Raw genomic sequence first — 22,807 nt, forward strand, 5'->3', positions numbered from 1 at the left:
TGCCACCAAAATGGGGTTCACTTTTCAAATAGAGAGGACTTTCTTGGTAGGAAGGGGATTTGAAAACCTCGGATTTTGTAAAATTGGGGATGACAAACATTAATTTATCTTGGCACTTAATAATTTCATTCAGCAAGTGCTGGGAGAGCCCTGATGTTTTGGGCTGATATTGGGGCTTTCATAGCTTTCCAAAGTCTGTTCCACGAGCTTCCTGTGGCAAATGTTTCCAATGTGAGTAATGAGCATCCACAGCACCCATGTCCCAAAAGGAGAAAGAATAAAACCAAAGAGATTCAGGCTTCAAAGCCACCATCTATCATTTCATGCTGAAACAAGCATCTTTTTTGGCAGGAAGAAGAAAGGAAGATTAGGAAGAAGAAAGATTCCTTCTCTTCCTTGCTCACTAATAGAGTCCACCTGGTCCCTGCCCATCACTGCTCTTGTGGTTTGATGCTACATACATTTTTTTGGTCCCAATTATAGCAGAGTTTAGACTTTGCTCTTTTATTTCCAATCTTTTTGAACGGAATCGCATCTGCAGAAATATTTGCTGCCCATTATTCTGCTCTGTGCCTTCAGCTAGGAATAGCTGTCCCACAAAATCATTGTCAAAAGGCAGAAATTCTGGACTCAGAAGTAAAAAAAACAATGGAGGAATTGATTCTCCTTCTCCATTCTTGATCTCTAAATGATCAAATACACTCCTTCAAACATGTGGCCCGAATCTAAAATAACAGGACATCAAAATAGCAGAGCTTTGAATTAACTTTCTGCTAGAATGAAACACTGAAAATGCTTCACACTGAGATAAACAGATCTTCCTGATCTGGAGATGAGAAAAGGACTGAACTAAAAAGTTTGGTTTTGCTTTTAGGTGCAAGGCTGGTGTGTGTTACAGGTGTGCTGACTAAGAAAATAAAATCTGACCCCTTCCCTTCCTCTTTGCTATGCATTTGCACACCTAGCATCACCCTTCCAGCTTTTGCCAGCTGAACTCACACACAGCTGCCACTGTGTTTGTCTGTTGGTGTCTGGCGGCAGAATGTGCCTCTCTCTGCTAATCAGCACCCTGGGATGAAGTGAAGCACATGGGTCTGTCAATGTCAGGTAATGAGATTTCAGCTAAAATGCAAAAACTGTTGAGGGAAAGCTGCTTCCCACCTTGTCTGCAGGCAAAAATTGCTCCATGAGAAAGGGGACTGACTCTTATGACCATGTTATTCATAATGACATTGGGTAAATGGGTTATTGGTGAGGTTAGTATGTAAAATTGAAGGCTACTGTTTCAAGAGGCAACAAAACACAAGTATTACTACAAAAAAAAATTGTAAAATATTCTGTGGCCCAAGAGGCTTGTATGTGTAATTAAACATTAGTGGCTCCTTCGCTTGCAGATAATCCTGTTTGCAGTGATAATTCCTCCATAGCAGACACAGAGATAATCTGCACCTGCAGTTTCACAAGCAGGTCTCCACTGAGACAGTAAAAGAGACAGGCCACAGCTGAAAGGATGAGAAGGGATGAGGGTCACCCTGTCCTGTGCTGCCACAACACATTGACCAACTCCAAATTCCCAGGCCACAATAGCTCTCCAAGCTCATTGCTCCCTGGGTACATTCCTCATCCTGCCCTCGTAGGGCTGCCCACCCCTGATCTGGCTGGAATTTCCACCTCTCCTGCAGCAGCACAGGGATGGAGTCTTCTCTCTCTGGTGCCAAGGAAGAACACCCAGCACTGCACTGCCCTTTGGCTCAGTGCTATAGCAGCCTCAGGCAGAGCCCTCAGACCTCAACCTGGCACCTTTGAAATCTTTTCCCACGTCTGTGCTGACCACTCCAAACCCACGGGAGCAAATGAAGTGTTTTCACTGAAATCTTCTGTGATCTGCTCCTTTTTCTGTGGCAGTTTTGGTCTGTAACAGGGATTCAGGCAAAACCCAGCACCCTCCTCCCCGAGCGAGGCTCCAGAGTGGGCCACCAAGGGGAAGACAGATTCATGGGGCTTTCCAGGTGTTTGTCACCCAAAAAAAGCTTACAGTCACCCATGATGCCCATGCATCACCTTCTCTGTGGTTAAACATTTTGTTCTCCTGTAACCTGCAGCCACTGAGCTCTGCAGGCAGTGGTGGTGCAGTAAGTGCTTTATGCAGTTTGGCTTGTGAGGCCCAAGCTGTGTGTGGTTTGCAGTCACACCAGCTCCCTGAGGTGTTTCATAGATGTTTCCCAAAGTTACAAAAGGAAGCTATCCCACCAGCTGTGGAGAATGAGGGTAGGGCAAATCCAGCTCCATTACATGGCTTCTGCCCTCACCCAGTGCAGATGACTTTTCAGAAAGATGTGGATTCTTCCTAACTCGGACTTTTCCATCAGTCACTAAGTCCTCTTGCCTTGCTTGACATTGGAATTTCCTTTCCAATATGATATGAGACCTGGGGCTGAGGTCCTGTCTCTCCACCCACTGTCCAGCACCTCTTGGATTCCCCAGGGCAGTACCCTGAGGTGATATGCTCCAGCAGCCTGGGATTACCACTGCTACCTCATCCCTCCATTTTCACAGCCTGAAAACATTTTTCTCACCTAAACTGAGTGATCCTCTAAAAGGGCAGAAATCAGGCCTGAGCTCCCAGCTATGGAAGACATAGCTCCCAGCTAGAGCTGCAGTCTGGATGATGCTCCAAAATACAGCTCAGCCTCTGCCAGCTCATCTGCACAAACCCTTGCTCCAAAATATGTACCAGAGACACATTCACTCCATCAATGCCCTTTTCACTCTCTGTGACAAACTGCCTGGATCAGACAGTTGATCAGACAGAGGGGATGGCCAGGTGGTTTATCCAAGTCCCTTTCAAACTTGAAGAAATAGATTTCACAGGGGTGATGGGGCTCCAGTGATGGAACAAATAATGCAGCGTGATAAGCTTTTTCCAGTGTGCAATGCATCAGTTATCCGTCTCTAATTGGAGAGCCAGAGCACAGTGACTTCCAAGAAAGCAGGGTGGGGAGAGAACAGACACGGTGCCAAGAGAATGGCCGTCGTCGACATTTTTGTCAGGGATAGATATCCTAGTTTGGATTAAACAAGATCTAACCCTAATCTTTGGCTTCCTCTTAATTCACCTTTTTTTTCCCCTCAAGTTTCAAAATGTTTAAATTTATTACTTGAAATATGCTCTTCTCTGCAATTCCATTGCCCTGGCCAGGACCAAAACTGTACACAGCTAAAATACCACAGAAACAATTGCTCATTATTTTAACCACCCAACAAGCAGTAATGAACGTCTTGTGAGAGCCCCTGTTCTGACTGCACCCTCAACTCAGGCTCTGCACATGCAGGAGGGGTCCTGAGTTCAGGTGAGCTGTGCTGGTTTTGGGTGGGAAGCTGAGAAGCAGTTTCAGGTCTGCAGATTTTTTTCTGCCCTGCACAATGAAAGGCACAAAGACAAAAGGTTCTCAGTGTGCTCTCATACTCAGAATAAACTGTAAAATATTTGTCTGGGGACTGTAAGCAGAATTCCAGAGTTTGCATGACCCAGTGCCATACAAATAATTCCTAACAGAGTTTCTCAGATTCCAAAGATCCATAAAAAACAATACGTCTTCAAGAAAGCAGACTATCAAGAGAAAAACAGAGTTTATATTGGTGGTCAAACTCTCCCAGCTTTCCTTCTCCTGCTTGGGCCCAGGAGGGAAATGAACTGTGGCAGATCCATAATCCATTAACATGGTAAGATCTTGTTACTGGGATAGTTCTTCACTGTTGTGGTTATATATCTGATTATTCAAGTCTTTGTTTTATTAATGTATTGGGACATGGGACACCATCGTTCAAGGGTGGGGTTGTCAGGAAAGTGGCAGCACTCTGGATTTGGATTTTAACTTTCTGGTGAGCTCTGCTGAGATCATTAGGCAAAAGGTCCAAGCCCTTGCTTGTGAATCCACTATGTACAGGCTGCAGTCAAAATAATAAAAACCAGTGTGACCATGCCTGGGTCATGAAAGGAATAAAATAAATCAGACTGTGGTAGGAGGAGGCATGTCCATCACCCCCTACCAACAATACATACCCCAAAGGGCCAGCTTGAGAGAGGACCTAAGAAGCCAGCCTTAGAAAGGTTGGGAAAAAGTTTGGGAAACCTGGTGTGTAAAGCCAGCAGCTGCAATGTGCTGTTAAGGCCTAGCTTTTTGCTTTGTTTTTTCTCCTTGTAAAAGGTTTGTGATAAATACCCCGTCCACAACCATCTGGTTACCCTAGAAGAGGGAGAAAATGGGTAGACTGGACAGAATTGAGAAGACATCTGGCACCTTCACTTTCATTCATTGTTTGCCTGCTTGAACTAAAAATATTTTTTAAATTTATGCTGTAATAAGAACTGGGAAAGAGCCACATGGACTGAAGACAAGTAAAACTGTCTTAGAGGGCTGGCAGCCTTTGCTGGGTTAAAGCCCAGCCAACTAGCACCATTTATAACCGAGAAGAATGAGTTTCCTACAAAGAAAAGCTAAGCTTGTCTCCCCGGTTTGGGTTCTAAATATTCTTCATAGGGTGAAGAAAAAAAAAAAGGTATTTTGAAAAGGATGTTATATCACCATGGTGGGGGGTTTATATTACACTTTTATACAATGGCTTTATACACTTGAGGAATCCCTTATTCATCCGTAGGAAAGGATAGATACAATGGTTCAGACACTTACAGACCATTTCTAGTCCTGTTGCCAACCACATCCAGCCTTTGGTTTTGAGACTGTCAGCAGTGACTCTGGTTGAGGGGACAGCTCCTGCAAGACTTTCTGGAGTTCCTCCAGCTTTTTTCTGCCACATTTGTTACCAAATGTTCATGCCCTTATGACAGCCCCTGGACTGATTTGGAGGGATTTAAAAGCAAACTAGACCTAAAGGGTTTGGCTGAACCATTCCCTAGCAGTGCCATAGGCACAGCTACTTCTGCTGCTGCTTCAGGGGTCTGTATCATCTGGAGTTTTCCCTTTATCAAAAACACCAGAGCAGTCTGCCACATCCTTGCTGCCAATTAAGGACCTGAGAAACCTATCTATGGCTGTGTATCAAGGGAATGATGTTTTAACTTGCCAGATCCATCAGGACAGCCTCTTCAGGACAGAGGGGTGGTAGGAAGAGGTGTTGCACAGAGCCAGGGGGCCTCTGAGAGCAGTGATACCATTTCAGCACTGGTCAGGTGATGGGAAGAGTGTCCTTCAGTCCTGGAGAAGATCCTTCTCCTGCTCCCAGGCACAGCTGATGCCTTGGAGTGGCTACCTAGGACAGAGGATAGGCAAGATTAAGAGAATAAAAGTCGGTGTTTATTAAAGGCCTTCAATAGATGCACCTTGGGCAGTCAAAAGCCTCCAAGAGGGGCTACATCAAGACGGAAGATGGTCACGAGTTTTTCAGACAATTATAAGCTTGGTCTATTTGCATATTAGGGATTAATACTCCAATTACAGCTTCAGGTAATGAAGTCATATACCCCCAGTTCTCTTCTTCCCCCAGTTCACTTCTGTTTATACTTTCTGGGGCCTGGGGCAGTAGGGTGTCCTTGAGCTACCAACCTAGAGAGGAATTGTTTTGTCTGAATAAAACAGGAGAACAGTAGCTGACAGGCTATGGAGTTTTAGAGCTATACCCTAAAGCAGTACAGGATTTGAAAACTATGAAAGCTAAAATTCTAAGGCATCACAGTGAGGCAGTGTCTCCAGCCCATGGTGCCTGCCCTTGGGGAAGATGCATCATGTGAGTTGATTTCCATGAGCACAACCTCTGAAGATGAATAAAATGCTCTGTCATGGAGTAAATAAAAAAGACTACAGTTCAGCAGACAGTGTAAAAATTAATGGTGAAAACAACGCTGCCTAAGGTATTTGCCCTTTAGGCCTTCAAATGCTGAAGGATTTCCCCAAATTCTTTCTGCTAGCAACACTGGGAGTCATGTCTTTTCGCCTTCATGGTGAGACAAATGCACTGGATAACCCAAAGTGGGTTAGAATAGCCTTTTTGGTGGTGGCCCAGCCTCAGACAGTGGTATTTCCATCAGGGATAGCCATGGGGTTGTAGGATTGTGGATAAATCCTTCACAGAGCAGTTCTGGTTCTTGTTCTCCCTGTGCTTCCATAGGTGGGGAAATCTGTGAACTTTCTTGAATTAAGTGATTTCTTATGCTTTGCTTCCATTCCTTTTTATCTCCCTGTTGCTTTTAAGAAGGGTTAGATGTTTCTCAAGCTTGTAGTGCCATGACCCACATGGTGGATGATGCCACCCCACGTGGCACAATTACCCTGTTGCTGAGGTCAGCAGGAGCCTCTGCTTTGCTCTTCCCATGCTGTGGTTTTGTCAACAAACAGAACACCCAAAAATCTTCTTTCAGTATCATTAAACTAAAAGTCATGTGAGAAGCTGAGGACCTTGTATAAGCAATTAATTCTCTCCAGTACAGTGTAAGCCACACACCCCCAAACACAGAGACTGGACAGTGGAGCCCTGCCACAGCCACCTCATCACCAGTTCCAGGTGAAAGTGATCCCTGCAAAGTGCAGGTTTGAGCACACATCCTGAGGTTTTACTCCAAATAATCAGTAAAAAGTATTAAATTCATTTAAGAAATGGGTGGACTCTGAGCTGGTGCCTTTGCTGTCATCCCTGCCAGAACGCTCAGTTTCACAATCACCTCCCCAGTATAATGCAATGCAATCTAATGGCCACCCACAGCATGACTATGTCAATTTACTTTGTTAGGAACATGCTATGGAAAGACATGTTGCTTTTAATTTTTAATAATACCTTATGGAAATAAACCATTTCTTTCTACAAGCCTTACCAGGCAAAAGCTCACACAGATAAGTTTTTTGTTCCACATCAATTGCTGCTGAGGTGTATTAATTAATTTAATTTTTTGTTAAATTATTACTGTTTCTATTTAGGAAAAAAAATGCTGTTTGGTTTTTTTTTGTTGGTTTTTTTTTTGTTTGTTTTGTTTTTTGTTTTTGTTTGTTTTGTTTTTTTGAGAAGTCAAGCATCTTGGCATATTTTGCAATTTAAAGATAACAAGGTGGAGTCTCTTGTCTGGTAAGGCTGAAAATGGTCAGAGGGCTGGAGCACCTCTCTTGTAAAGACAGGCTGAGAGATGAGATTGTTCAGTCCAGAGAAGAGAAGGCTGCAGACACCTTCCTGTGGCCTTTCAATACATAAAGGAGGCTTGTAAAAAGAATGGAGGAATACTTTTTAGCAGGGTCTGCTGTGATAGGAAAAGAGTCCTTAAAATAAAGAAGGTTTGATTTAAATTAGCTATAAAGACATATTTTTAGAATGAGGATGGTGAAACACTAGAACAGGTTGCCCAGAGGGGTGGTGGTTACTCCATCCCTGGAAACATTCAAGGTTGAATTGCAGGGATTGGAGTAGGTGACCTTTATGGGCCACTTCCAGTCCAACCCATTCTGTGATTCCAAGAGTGGAAGTCTGGATGTGTTCATAGGAGGTATCATTTTTTTCAGATTCAGTCAGGCAACACAGGCTTTGGAGAGAAATAAAGAGAGCTGATTTCTCTAGCACATTTCTAGAAAAGCCTCAAAAAACCTCAGGACACAGAAGCTGCTAAAGCAGACATTAAATGAATGATCTGATTTTAATGCAGCTCATTAGTTTGTAAGAAAAACAGATGGGACGTTGAATTATGGCCAAGAGTTCATCTGCAGTGGGACACTTTTGGCTCAGCAAGTATCACTCCACATCTGTAATTTCTATTAACTTCTTCAGTAATGTCAAATTCAGTTTCTGGTGGGAAAGAAACCTGAGTATTTTTACGAAAGGCTCAGCCACAGGATTGTTAGCAAATCTCTGCGAAGAGACACTCCCGAAGCACGAGGCCGCCAGCCCAGCCTCCACCTCCACCTCAGGCTGAGTGAGGAGGGTGGGTGGGGGGCAGCAAAAGCGGAGCTGTCGCTGCCATCAGCTCATTCTGCTGCTCCCTGTGCCCAGCTGCAGGCACGGGGGAGGCAGGCAGCTCCCAGAGTGCTCCAGCACCAGGAGGGTGAGCAAGGGCGGCAAACTCTGCACCCACAGCAGCCTTTGGACGCGGATCTGACAGCAGAACCAGCAGAGCCTGCCTGCCTGCCTGCCAAAAGCTGGTGGAACACAACCCCACTAGGGAACTTGGATGGCATTGACCAAGATCGTCCCCACCAGCTGAGGAGGGGCTGGGCAAATTTGGGCTGGGGCAAATTGTACCTCCTCTGCCCAGGACAGCAGTTTTTAGCTCCTCTGAAGACTCAGTGTCACTTGTCTACTGACAAAATTGATGCAGGAGACCAGCCTGCTTTAAGTAAATTTTTTTTTCAGAGAAAATTTGCGATTCTCAGGGTCCCTCTGAAAGATGAAACTCAATCCTTTCAAGTAATTTCTAAAAGTGATATCATTACCATGTGCTGCAGCTGATGGGATTCTCATTCCCATTTCCCCCTGCCTCCTGAAACATACCACGTGGCACAGATTACCTGTGTCCTAGGAAACAGGAAAGCATAAGTTTTCCTGAAAACTAGGAAAAATCAATTCCCTTCGGCAGAAGGATGCCAGGGGGTTGTGCAGGCAGAGCAAAGAGGAGCATCAAAGACTGAGGCTAAAGGAGTTCACCCAACCCAGCAGGAGAGAAGTGCCTGTGCAAGTCAGAAACACAGATTTACCTTCCCACAGCAGTGAATGTAACTTGACCTGGGAAAACCTGAAGTGATCTGCTAAAGTTGAAATTATAGCTGGCCACAAACACTTTGCTAGACTCACAGCTTCTGTCAGACACATCTGTGCCAGCCCCCTTCTGCACAGCAGCCACGGGGGAGAGGGACCTCATCTGCCTCCTCCCTAGCAGCAAGCCTGAACTGAGTGAAGGCAGTATGAGCCAGAGACTGCCCACCACATATGCAAATTTCTTTTACAATACACTCTTCTGCTTGGCTTAGTTGCAGGTTCTGCTGTAAATTAATTTCTGCATCCAAACAGGTTTGTTCATGCCTTGAAGGAATTTGCTATGTGACATGGGATCTGTCTATGATGGGCACTGCAGAAAGGAAATATTTGCTTTTGGGGAAGGGAAACCCTAAAACGACCAGAATTTCTAATGGTCTGACATTGCTATCAGAGCAGCTAGGATGCTCTGTGTGCAGTGAGCAGAGCAGCAGGATTTGCCACAGCAGCTCCCAGGAAGCCAGTATGGATCCCTGCACTGGACTGAGACACTGGAGCAGAGGGAAGGCAAAGAGGGTGAAAAAGGGGAAAGGAACATTCAGCTGCGGCCAGACCCAGCTATCTAAAATATGATTATTTGATACAAGCTTCATCAGCAGAGGGAGGAGGCAACCCCATTTGTCTCCATGCCCCGAGTGCATTGCGTGCCTGCAGCTTGGTGATGAAGGAGACAGATCCTGCCCGGTGCCACACATCCCTTTTAATTGAGCTAAAACTGGAACTGAACCTGGCGTGAGACATGGCAGTGAGGTCTGTGGGAGGATGTTGCCAGGGAGCCTGGGCCAGCTGGAGCTGCAGCACTGCCAGGAGCTGCTCTCCCTCTGCCACCTCGGTGACGGTCACAGGGGTGGGCATGGGTGGGTTATAGACCCTGTTTCCTCCAGCGCAGCACCAAACTTCCAGTTCCAGTCCCACCTGAGTAAAGTCCTTAAACCTGTGTTTTCATCTTCCTTTGCTCAGCCTAGAGTTTGTTTATTTTCTGGTCTGGGGCTACTTCAGGAGCTGCACTCTGTGCTCAGCAGGTAGAATGCTGGAGGGGCTCCAGAAGCTGCTGCTGGCCCCAAGGACCAGGGAAATTTTGGGAATTCAGTACTAGGCTGTATATCCCAGAGCTGCTTGTGGAGGCTTGTGAAGGTCATTCAGAATCTTCCTCCAGCCCACAAGAAGAGGATGTGTCTGAGCAGCCGTGTGGGTTTGATAAGCTTCTGAAAGAGCAAGATCAGAAAATACAGAGAGATCACTAGTTTAGATGACCAAAACCATAGATTGAGAATATGAAATTTTCCTTTACACAGGATATTTTCTGTGTGTCACGAATACTGGGGCTTTGCTTGCCAGCCCTGCTATATTTTGACTCCACAGAAAAAACTGTGTAGAAAATCCATTCTTTGAGAAATCAAGGCAGAAACTTGCTGAACACTTTTAATCTAAATTATCCTCCTATGCCAATCCATTTCAAAACAGTGTCTATAATTACTCTGGATACATACTTACACAACTAACTTATTTTGCACTTGTGAAACTTGGATTTTTTTTACCTGCCATTTGCATTGCATGGTACAGTGTAGTGAGTAGTGCCATCATCCTTGAGCAATCACTGGGGAATTTTGCACCATGAATGTCTTGCAGGGTACTACAGCACACTTACAGATGCTTGTGTATGGAATATTAATCCCAATATTTCCGGTGTGTCGTGCCTGGCCTCGCCTGACCTTTGCTGCTGGACCAAAGGCAGCAGCTGTGGCGCTTCACCTCAGAGATACCTTTGGCCGGCTGGATGCTGCAGCTGGGCACTCAGAACAAATCCAGGCAAAGTAGGAACTCACTTTACCTCTGGTGGAAAAGGTTCAGGTGACGGTGAAGAGGAAGGAGAGGATTCTATCGTAGAGTCTTAATCCAGAGTTTTATTTCAGGGTGGTAGACCTCTGAATGTGGTAACAGCTCGCAATAGAACTCTGGGCCGCATGGTCTCGTGTCCTTTTAAGCCCCCGGGGACAGGGGGAGGGGGAGGGACAGGTGAGGACCAACCAGGTGTGAGGAGGGGAAGGGTCAAGGGATATAGACGCTGGGACAGGCCAATGAACCCGGACCTGGGGGGCATCTTTTGAACTTCTGCCAACCACACGACGCCCTTGCTGGAATGTTAAGATTGATGGACAAGCTCTTAGCAGGAGAGCAAAAGGGGAAAGGAAAGGTTGGCACACCTGAGGGGTTGGGATAGGTGAAACAGGAAATGGCATCACACTGCAACACTTGTGTGAGAAACCATCTGCTTTTAAACTTGTGAAAGGTGTTGGAAAAGAATACAAAACTAGAAGTATGGGTTATTCTGTTTTGTTTGTTTTTTTTTTTTTAATTTAAAGTTGGTGTGTATCTGAATAGTTGACTCAAAAGGTAATGACATAGCTCATCACAAAAAAAAAGTGACTAAGGAGATAAAGCAATGCTATTGAATAGGGTTTCTCTTGTCTTGCTTGAACAAAGGCAGCACCATCTGTTGCTGTCTCTGCTGTCAATCACAGGAGCTTTTTTCCTGCCCAGAAGATGATTAGGAGAAATGAACCATATGCCAGAGAAATTAAATGAGGAGGAAAATGTTTATTTCCAAGGTGGGCTTAGACTGGAATAATTTAACCTGATCCATTGGACACATAGGGCTGAATCACAACTGCTTTTTCATTTTACACGAACAGTGTGTTATCTATGAGGCTTTTTTTAAAACCTGGTAAAAGCAGTGCTGATTTCACATTTCTCCAGCAGCCTTGCAGTGTAGGAATGACCCTCAAGAAGTTATAACCACTGAAAATGGAAAATACATTCAAGGCTTATTCTGATCCCTAAACATCAGGTTGAGTATATTCCTCAGGATGCCTCTTATCCAAGCAGCACCACCCATCACTGTCTGGTTGGTTGAGGAGCTGCATTTCTCTGGACTGCTTTTCTGCCACTTGCTCCCAGAAGGGTTAGATGACACTGTGCTGAAAGCCCTGCTTCCAGCTGGAAGCTGTCTGGCAGCCAGGCTCTCACATTGCTGTGGCTAACCCCTGATAGCAATGGTGGAAAATTCCTCTCTGTTTCCCTCAGAGCAGCGTGAGCCAATATATGAAGGAGTGTCTGGGCTATGGAGCAGACGTGGGCAAACCATGGAATGTGAGCAGGGATCTCCTGGGCTGTTAGGCTTGTGCTGTTCATCACCCTACAGTTCACTCTTATAGGTGGAGATCCTTGTCCATGGCTTAGGGGAGGAATGCTGCTGTTTATGGAGGTTTTGGTGCTCCCTTAGTGAGAGCTTCCTCTGGGGAGTCCACATAGCACAAAGGGCTGGAGCCAAGGCAAGCTGGGCAAACTCTGTGTGCTCACAGACCCAGACACGGGAGAGGGCATGTTTTATTTCAACTAGTCTGCTGTAAAGAGTGTCTCACAGTCTCAGTTATTCAGAAAAACATTTGGCAATTATGATCTCCAGGGCTGATTGTTACTTGCACAGCACGGACTGTGCTTTTTGCTGGGGCTGGAGTAACCCAAGTCATTGCAATCCACATGTCTGCAGCAGTAGCACCCTGTCACCCTGACTTTTTAAGATTTTCTAAGCTTTCTGATGTTGACATTCTTGTAGCGAACTTTCTCACACACTTTCTGTAAATAACTCATTGTTTTGCATTCCTTTATGGAGGAAGAGAAAGTTGATAGACTCTTGGTTTGTCCAGCATCATTGGAGAGGTGGCACTGTCACCCTCCAATCCACTGTCACTTTTAGAAAACTATAAATGTTGGAGTCAGAAAATAAACTTCCCTTTTTTCTTCACCATGAGAAGAGCAGTGTGTGCTTCTGTTCTTTCGTGTCCTGTAGTGACAACACCCAGGAGGACACTCAGGGCAGAATTCTTGCATCAGTGCTGTGTTCTTCAGGGCACAGTGCTGGATCCATCCCAGAGCAGAGCAGAGGTACCAGGAGCTGCCCACCTGCACCCTACTGCAATACTTGCCTATTGCTTCGTGCAGGACAAGGGTCAAATGTTTCCTTTGTCTGAATTTTGAATATGAGGTGAGGAAAACAAATTACACTGTTCTGAGCAATTGAAGGAGGGTGCTGAAAGTCAGAGGAGAGTGGCAGCTGCTGTTCTCCTTTACTTCAAAGTTATGTTTGGAAAATTGGATATTGGTGTTACGGTCGAGATACCTTAAGGGTGCCTATGGAAAATGTGACTTCCTCCAATCCCCTCCTCATTCCCCACACTCAAGTGTTTGGTTTCCTTACATAAAATATCAGAATAAAACTGACATTTGTTTCACATCAAGTCTCAGTTTTCACTTGAAGTTTTAAAATGTGAAGAGAAATAAAAAAAAAAAAAGGTGGCTTTCTTCCAGCTATTTTGGAATGGTTCTTTCCTTTTGTCATCCCACTGTGAAAGTGTGACAATATTAAAAAAGGGGGATAAGTAAAGATTTAAAAAGGCAGAAACAGAGTAAGCTAAAGTGCACAAATTAAACATTCTTTCTTTGTTATCTGCTTTTCAGAACTACATTAGATTACTTATTTGCACTTTTCATGTTGAGATTTTGGTCCAAAATCAAGGCTATTTCACAGAAGTTTTCAACTTCAATAACATTACAGGCTTTGACGGAAAAATACTCATCAAAATTGTTTGAGGATTCCTTCCTCTGCAGACAGAATGTGTGAGGGCTGCCTGGAACTGGCAATACCATTCCAGTTATCCTTGCCACCTGATGAGCACAAATCAGCACAGGAAGTTGGAGGTGAGTACATTTCATAGCCACACAGGGCACAGCCACAGCTGATTAACACTCTCCTTTTGCACCCCCATCTAGATCAGGGAAGCACCTGCTGCTGGAGAAAGAAACAGTAAATGCAAAGTGAGGATATCACTGCCCTCCAGTCAAAAGTGCTTTATGTAGGAACACTGGCGTGTCTTCTGTGAGATCTGGGAAACTGCAGAAAGTAAATTTATACATCAGTGCTTGGCTTTTGTCTGCTCTGGCGTTTATGTTATGAGAAAATAAAGGGAATGTCTCAGAGGAAGACAAAAGAAGTTTAAAACAAATATTCCCACCTCCAGCAGTGGGATCTCAGCTCCACAGCATGGAAAGCCACAGCTGAAGATGCTCTGTCATGGCAGAAAATATTTCCCAGAAAGCAACTTCAAGGGAGACTGACCCACAGAAAATGGCACCAGGCAGGGGAAAAGTGCAGGAAGCTTCATGTTGGAGTCCTGGACACAAGAGACTAGTGTTAAAACAAGAATAATTTCTGACCAGAAAGCTCATCAAGATTAGATTTTACCCACAGAATAAATCAGAGATCACGTCACTGTTGGGGAGAGCAATTCTGGGAGCATACACTTGTGCAGATGCCCAGGGAGTATTGTGTGTACAGGAGGTAGAAGTTCACTAAAATCTGAGTGCAACACCCCTGTCACACAGGCACCTTCAGCTTTGGGCCTTGAACACCACGTGATACTTGCACAAACACAAATAAACACATTATTTTAATTGTCTGTGGACTTGTCCTTGTTTCAGTCTTTACACAGAAACCTGAATGTTGGCTTCAGAAACTCCACTCTGCTTGAACACAGCCAGGGCTTTCTGGCAAGCCCAGCACATCTCAGGGACCAGCCCCCACTTTTCATCTCTGCAATGCATGCAGGGGGCCCTGCTGCTGGATCTGATTGTGTTGAAGGAGAGAGATCTTTCCTCACCTCCCTCAACCCCCAGTCTGGGAAAACCACAGGGATGCTCCAGGCTCCTAATGCCGTGACTTTGGCCAAGAGTGACACCAGTGCCCACCCTCAGTCCTGCCACACTGGGATTCACTTCTGCAGCATAAATAAAACCAGAAAATCTACTTCACGTGGCTGACCTGTGTGCTTTGAAAGGTTTCTGGGGAAGGAGACAAAAGCAGGGAGTAGATTTGCATGTGAAGGGTGAACTTCTGGGGAATAGGTTATGGGACTAGTTTAGTCAGCACTTCACATGGTGCTGTATCAGCTAAGTATCAGTTAAGTAATTCGTGTGGTACAAAATGAAGTATAATTTATACAAGTATTCTAGATCTGTTATGAGAACAACTGAAATGTTTTTTCTTGCTTAAATTAAAGGAGCTGCTTTGCAGATACAGCAGGAATTTGACTGTCCTCAGCATCACTGCCCCTGTGCCATAAAGAGCTAGAGAAATAAACAGGCTTTTTTTGTGAACTGAAGACGTGCTCCTCCAGCACCACACGCTCACACAACAAGGGGTGAATTCCCATGTGGGAATGTGGAGACACACAGCCAGAAATGCCAATGTGCAGGAGAATAAGCAGGGAGACAGGAGGTGAGGCTGGACAGGGGGAGTGGGGAAGGAACTGTGTCAAAAGGGTTCATGTACCAAAGAAGTCCATAGTCTAGATGAGTATACAGATAATTTATGAATTTGGGACACGCACTTGATAAATCTCAGCAGATTCCTTGTAGTCATGGGAGGCTTTGTATAAATATGTGCATTTCAGATGAGATGAGAATCGTGTGTGAGGAATGGGGAGGTTTCACTGCTTTGAAGCGGGTACCAATGAGGAATTTGTAGCTAGTGTTTAAAAGCACTCCTGCATGTTCCAGTTGGAACTTGGAACAGAACTAGGTTATGAAAATACTGTAAAATAATATGCTGTTCTTACACAATTATGTTGAACAATGCTGTGCAGTGTTTCTCCCTTGCTATGGCAAAGGCTATGAAAAATAATGACTTCCTAAATCAGAGATCTGTAGATAAAATACAACTATTGTATTATCAATAATGAGTTATGTTGGTTTAGAAACCTTTTCCTGTAGCCAATTTGTGCATCACAAGATGCAGTGCTCAAGATCAGGGTCTTTTTAAAATGGCAAGAATGCAGCAGAAGTCCAATTCTGAATGAAGGCCATGAAAGAGCTTTGTGCCCTGGAATCTTGATATTTTAAAAGTTTATTCACAGTCATTACTAAATGTAATGACTGTGAATCCTAAAGCCTCCCTAATTAGACGATATGGAAACAAGGGTGGATATTTTCATGTGTATTGGAAATAACAGAAGCCAAGTCCACACAAGTATGGGACACATGGTGTCCTCCATGGTGTCCAAATTAACTGCTACAGATTTCACTTTCACAAGCACTATTTATCCTCAGTGCACGTCACTGTCTTGTTTTATTCATTGTTAACCCATGGGTTAATCTGGGTAGGCAGGCCATGAGGGCTGCTACACTGGGCATGGCTTGGATTTCTTCTGGGAGAAATAAGCAGAAGCTGCTGTGGTCCATGAAAGCATCTGAAACACTGTGTGGTGGGGCAAAGGAGTGAAGGAGACACCACACAGCAGAAAAAGGGTCAGGCAGACCAAAGGGCTGGTGTTCATCCTGGCTGGGAGAACCATGGGTGTCAGCAGGGGTGGAAGAGACATCCCAGGGCTTTTGGAGAGCACTGGGAATCAGGAGCCATATGGATGATTCATTGCTCAAACTGCAACAAGGAGGCAGCTCACATGGAGCTCAGCTAAGGAGCCTGGCCATTGCCCACTGTGAGATGGGTCCTGCTTCAGAGGAGACATCAGGAGAGGAGCCTCAGCTGGGGCTTGGGATGACCTGAGGAAAACCAGCTGCAGGTCTCTCATGTCATGGCAACATGTCCACAAATGCTCCACATCCCCTGGCAAGGACTGGAATTTGCTCAGCCAGGTATTGCCAAAGAGGTTTGGAAAGAAGTGCAATGACCTGCAGTCAAGGTCCCTCCATGTTGATTTTCAGGCTGAGCAGAGGTCACCTCCAGGCACTGCAGATACTTCCAGACACTGAGACAGACATAAACTGGCTGCTGCTATCTCTAATGTATTGATCACAAAAATTGGGATATTTCCCTTTTTTAAATTTTTTTTTATTTCTATGTTGGGTTTTTTCCCTATTTTTATTTTCTTTTTCTTCTTATTTTTTTCCTTTATTCCTTTATTTTTCCTGTTACTTTTTTTGTCTTCCTTTTTCCTTTCCCTCCCCTCACTGCCTAGTGACCCACGCTGTCAATGCCACAGCTGATCATTTGCTTGAGGCTGGAGACAGCACACAGAGCAACCCCAGCTACTTGAGAGAGGGCTCTGGGAGGCTGTGGCACTGATGCAGCCTCTCACTCAGCAGGGAAGGACAGGGGCTCCCTTTAGCCAGGTTTATCTGGAATAACGATAAAGCCAGGAGCTGGAATAAGACAGACCTGTAGTACATCAACCTTTTGGGTGGTCTGTGTGTGAGAAAACTGCAGAGTGGTTTTTCAGGTCCCTGAGCAATGAATTCCAGTGATGAGAAGTTTGGTTTGAGAGCAGAAAGGACTGCCAGTCCCACTGAGAGATGGCACAGCCAGGCAGGGTGGGCAGACAAGCCACGCTGAAGGGGCAGGTTGTGAGAAATTTGGTGGAACCAGAGGGCCAGAAGTGACAGACTTGTAGGAGAGCACAGGGGCTCCTCTGGGCAGGCCAGACACCCTTGCAGCTCAAGGGAGGTCACTGGGTTGTGCTGCCAGCCAGGCTGGAGCATCCTGGGCTGGTGGAGTCCCTGGAGCAGAGGAGATGTTTGCCAGGCACTAACACTCCCTCCTCTTCATCCACTGCTGCTTCTTTGCAGAAAGACATTTTTTGCAGGTTTCTTTTTTTTTTTGCTCAGCACTGTGATGGCATCGTGAGGCCATTGCCTTGCCTTTTTATGCACATTCACAACTGATACACTGCAATCTAATCATAAGTCCCTGCTGATAAATGCACATCCTGTCCATAGATCTCAAATAATTTTACAAGTTATGGCAGTATGGCACTGCAGTTGCCAGTATTTGACAAGTGGATAAATCAAATAGAAGAAGGAAAATTGATTTTCTCGCGGCTAAAATAGAGTCACGTAAAGTCCCCCAGTTCCCAGGCATTTCCTGCTTCCAGTCCTGGGACTGGCATGTTCTTACTATCTCCAGTACAGAGTTTGAAGAAAACACCAGAATATCTCAAATAGAATTTGTAGCAATTTTTATACATAAGATAGAATTACACCAGCAGTTGCATAAATTTAAAAATATGCCAGAGAAGAATAACTGCTGAGAACAGCATGATAGCTGGATCACATGCTGTTTGCTAATAACCTTCTTGTGCAATGTGCCATATATACTTCAAAATGCAAACACTCCAACTTGCTTTGCATTGGGAATAGAATCCGCATGACAAAGACTAGGAAACAAATGGTTGAGATATGCAGATTCATTTGTATCTGCACATCTGTTCTAAAAAAAGCAGAAGGAGAGGCAAATATAATGCAGAAGAGGAGCAAATAAAATGCAGAAATAAAGGAGACATAGGAAGTTAAATAAGACACAAAATTAAACTTTCTCAAAAGTCCTTATTTCATGAAATAGAAAAAAATCTGGGGCAAAACTACAGTATTTCTCTTAGGAGTGTCACATAAAAATGTATTTCTAACATAACCAAAGTAAACTTACAAAGCTGTAAACAAAAATATGAGACATATGCTGTGAAGTCTCATATGCAGGAAACCACAGCAGTAAAACAACACAACAGTCACAGTGGTTCAGCAGGTCAGCAAAAGCTCCCAGCGTGATGTGATAAAACTGAATTTGCACCCAAGGGAAAAACTTGTGTGATCAGTGAGGTAATCCTGAACCTGGGAGTGCTGCTGGTGAGTCCAGCTCTGGAACCAGACAGATTGTTCCTCTGGCCATGTTGTCTTCAGAGATTTCAAAAGACTTGGGGATTGTAAGAGGACTGAAAATATTGAAAGTGCTTTCAAAATGTGAATTGAGAGTACGTTTGAATACAGTGATTAAACAAACTCATGTGGAGGAAACACTAACAGAGAAACATACTTGTGAGGAGTTGTTACCAGAATCTACACCTAGGTGAATTGAAATCAAGAACTAAAAAATCTGTGCAAATAGTGCACAGCCCAGTCTTTTGTGTGCCTGGCTGGAAAAATGTGCTTGTTTATGCTTGATGGAGGAGAAAAAGGTTGGTGTGGAGTGGGCAAAGATGCAGACCAGGTCCAATTAGAAGCTCTGCTCAGTCTGTCCAGCACAAACCAGCAACAAGGCAGCTCTTCTTGGTGAGGTGTGCAGGCTCCTTCTGCAGCTGATACAGACAGTAAACTGAGGGAATGAATCACACCACCTCTGTCAGACATCAGCCACAAGAAATACAAGTGAGTTGCCTTTTTGGGTGTCTTTCTCTGCTGTTTGTACTGGGAGATGAGACAGCTTCTAGCAACCTCACCATCAGACAAAGTTCTGTGAGGTAACCCCAGTTGTGTCCGATGGTCCCTTCTGATCTGATGTGACCAGGCAGGAGTGGCTGCCACCACCTGCTGTCCTCCCTCTGGCTCCCCCCAGCTCCCACCCACCCACTGCTTTAACCAGGATATCTGTTGTGCATGGGAAAAGTGGCTGCATCTCTATAAGCAAGAACAGATTTTTGTCTTCAAACCCCTGTTTTTTTCCTGCAATTCAGCCATGCTCAGTTCTTCACGTCCCCCCCCACTGTCACTTACACTTCTGCTTGGTGGCACCTCTTTCTGCTTCTCCCTTCAGCCTCCCAAGCCCTTCCCAGCCCACTCCTCTTCCTGGCGTACCCTGGCAGGCTGGGCACAGCCGCTCCTTTGCCCGCCGCGTGTGCTCGGGCTGGGCAGGCTCGGTGCCCCCGGTGCCAGGCGAGGCCAGCCCAGCGCTGTCCCAGCAGAAGATGCCAGGTGCCCGGGGAGCCCGGAGCGCTCTGGCGGGCTCCGCCATGTCGTGTTCCCCACCAATAAGCGCAAACAGAAAGAAAAGGTATGGAAAATGGTGCTGGAGGAGTTTCCTCCGGGCAGCGCTAGGAGACAGTGCTCCGTCTCCCTCTAGTGATGCCGGGGAGCAGGGAGGCAGCCCCGAGTCCAGGCTCACACGGCGTTTGTCCCCTCCAGCGCACGGGAAGCCCAGGTCCCCTCCCTGACCAGTGGGACAGAGTTTCAAGTCCCATCCCTGCCTGTAGGACAGAGCTCTGGTTCAGGGTCTGAATTATTCATTACTGCGAGCTCTACTCCTGTGGAAAAGCTGCTTCCCAGTCTAGTGGAAGCCTTCTTAGAGCTCACACCAGCCTGCTGCTGCCAGATGGTCCTCTGTGTGTCTGGAGAAAACCATCCACATCAGCAGCTTGCAAACTGGAACAGCAGGAGCTCACCAAGTGGTCTTTTACCCTGTGGGGGTGTATTCAGTGTCCTCGCTGTAGCCATCCTGCGTGCTGGCTTTGGCTGGGGAAGAGTTAATTTTCTTCACAGTAGCAGGTATGAAGATGTGATTTGGACTCATGCTGGAAGCAGTGCTGATAGCACAGGGATGATTTTGTTACTGCTCAGCAGCACTTGCACAGCACCAAGGTCTTTTCTGCTCCTCACCCCAACCCACCAGCAAGGGGGGTGTGGGTAGCAGGGAGCTGGGAAGGGACACAGATAGGAGAGCTGTCCCCAAATGACCAAAGGGACATTCCATACCATATGGCACCATGCTCAATATATAAAGCAGAGGGAGAAGAAGGAAGCAGAGGGCACACTGGGGGTGGTTGTGTTTGACTTCCCAAGTCACCACTATGTGTGATTGGACCTGGCTTTCCTGGGAATGGCCAAACACCAGCCTGCCCACGGGGAGGGGTGGATGAATTCCTCGTTTGCTTTGCTTCTGTGCACAGCTTTTGCTTTGCCTGTTGAATTGTCTTTACCTCAGCCCAGGAGCTTTCTCACTTTCACAATTCTCTCCCCCATCCCACTGGTGGTGGGGGAGCCTGGGTGGCCAAGTTGATAGCTGGGGTTAAATGACATATCCTGCTCAGAAAATGCCCTGGGTTACTCTCCTTGAGGAGGAAAAAAACCCCTAAATCTGCTTTCTCTTAGCAGCCTCACGTAACGGGATAAATGTTGTGTCTGGTCGCTGGCAATGAAAGGACACATCGGTGACCTGCGCTCACAGGGCCCTGGCTCTGCCGGGCAGCGGCCTGGCGGCTGCACTCCGTCTGGAAAGGCCGTGGGACAGAGCACAGCAGAGACACAGGCAGGACAGGACCTGCCAAAGGCACGGAGGGACACAGGACACGGCACTTCCAGCAGAGCCCGCTGGATGGCAGCGACAGGTCTGGGATGGAGCCGGTCCCTGCGCAGCTGCCCTGGATTAGCGACTTGGAAAAGACTGAAACCTCTTCTAGCGCCTGTACCGTGGGCACACAGGGATGTAGCGTTCCTAATATTTGCTGGGAGCTCTTCAGGCGTCATCGCCCCACAAATGAGGAGCTGCAGCGCTGCATGACCCATGCTGCTGTGTCTGCGAGTGCTGTGCTTTTTGTGGTGTGGATGGCCCGCACCGCGGGGTGCAGGCTGGATGCGTGTCCCGAGCTAAAATCGAACTGGTCATTGTCCCTTCTCTGCCACATCCCGGCCACTCCAAACACTGTGAACATCCTCAGTCTGACAGACCTGAGCCTGCACCTCCTCCTGACAGCACTCTGGGGCTGGGGGCCAAGGCAGCCCCGTGGAAGGCTCCATAAACCTGGTGGAGAAGGCAACACATGTCTAGGAGCAGAGATGCAAGCAAGGAGGGCAGGACTGCTGCTACTTTTCTTGTTAGGGATTTTGTTTTGTTTTGTTTGTTTGTTTTTTGAGGAACACCTGTGGGCTTCATCTAGTCACATTTGTAGTATAATTAAAAATAATAATTTGGGGATGGACACCCAAGTGGAGTTTGTGCAGTCCAACACCCTGTTCCGAGTAGGTGAGACCAGGTTGCTCAGGCACTTTCCTGGCTGAGTATTGAAAATCTCAGTGTGGAGATTCCCTGCATCTCTGAGGCCTTCTTCAAGATTTCTTCACCCACATGATGAAAAAGTGAAAAAGTTTTTGGTTCATTTTAGTGCTCCAGGTTGTGTCTGTACTTCTTGTTCTGCAATCAGTGAACTGATCACTTCAGGTGACTTGCACTTGCCTGATCAGCCCCACCCTGCCTTGAGATAATTCTAGACAGTGATAACATTCCCCCCACCTTCCAAAGAACCCACTCCCAGTATTACGCCTAGAGTTTTGCCACCAAAAATTACTGTATTTTGTTCCAAGGTGATATTTTTCTAACAAAAGACATCTTGCAAAGCACTGGACAGGTACATACACAAACCCAGGCAAGTTGAGTGTCCCGAAGCAAAGCTTTTTCTCTTGCTTCCCAATCATCAGTGCCCGTGGCTGCCCCGATGGCTCACTACCTTGCTTGAATCTCTGCTCCACCACATTTATGGAGCCTTCCATGGGGCTGCCTTTGCCCCCAGCCCCAGGATGCTGTCGGGAAGTGGTGCAGGCTCAGGGCACGTCAGATCCCTCAGACTGAGGATGGTGACGGTGTTTGGAGTGGCCAGGATGTGGCAGAGAAGGAGCCTTCATCCTTCCAGTGATGGTGATCCAGGTGGTTCGCAGGGCTGGTGGCTGACACCCACCTTGGCAGCGAGAGCGGAGCAGCAGAGACACCCTGGGTTTGTGGTGCTTCAGTTCTTTCTGGACAACTCGGGTTTCTTGGTGCTCAGGAGAACCTTGGGAGTGCTGGGAATCCACAGCTGCTTGGAAAAACGGGATCTCAAGAAGGGAACAGCTGCTACCAAGGGGTTCAAACCTTGGAAAAATGAGATTTTTTTAATCAGAAGTCCCATGGATGAGCTTTTCCCACTTCTCCAACCTCCTTTTTTTCCAGCTATTCCAGCAGGAAATGGAATTTAATTACCACCAAACCCATCCCTGAACACCTCAGAGCTCCCTTTTCCCCTCTAAAATTCCTTAAAATATATGGGAAACAAAACTTGGAGGGATTTAAATCCAAACTGTGATCTGCAGATTTATATTTTTTGTATCATTTGGAGGAAAGTTTGGATTTGGCTTTCTATGGATTTTCCTGGATTTGTGGCTGCTCTGTTGGGTTTTTTGGTACCTAAAAATTCTATTTCTGTACATAAGAAACTATTCAGAACTAATCCGTGTGTTGTAATAAAGAGATTTG

The sequence above is a fragment of the Molothrus aeneus genome, chromosome Z (genome assembly GCF_037042795.1).
Source record: "Molothrus aeneus isolate 106 chromosome Z, BPBGC_Maene_1.0, whole genome shotgun sequence".
NCBI classification, from domain to species: domain Eukaryota; kingdom Metazoa; phylum Chordata; class Aves; order Passeriformes; family Icteridae; genus Molothrus; species Molothrus aeneus.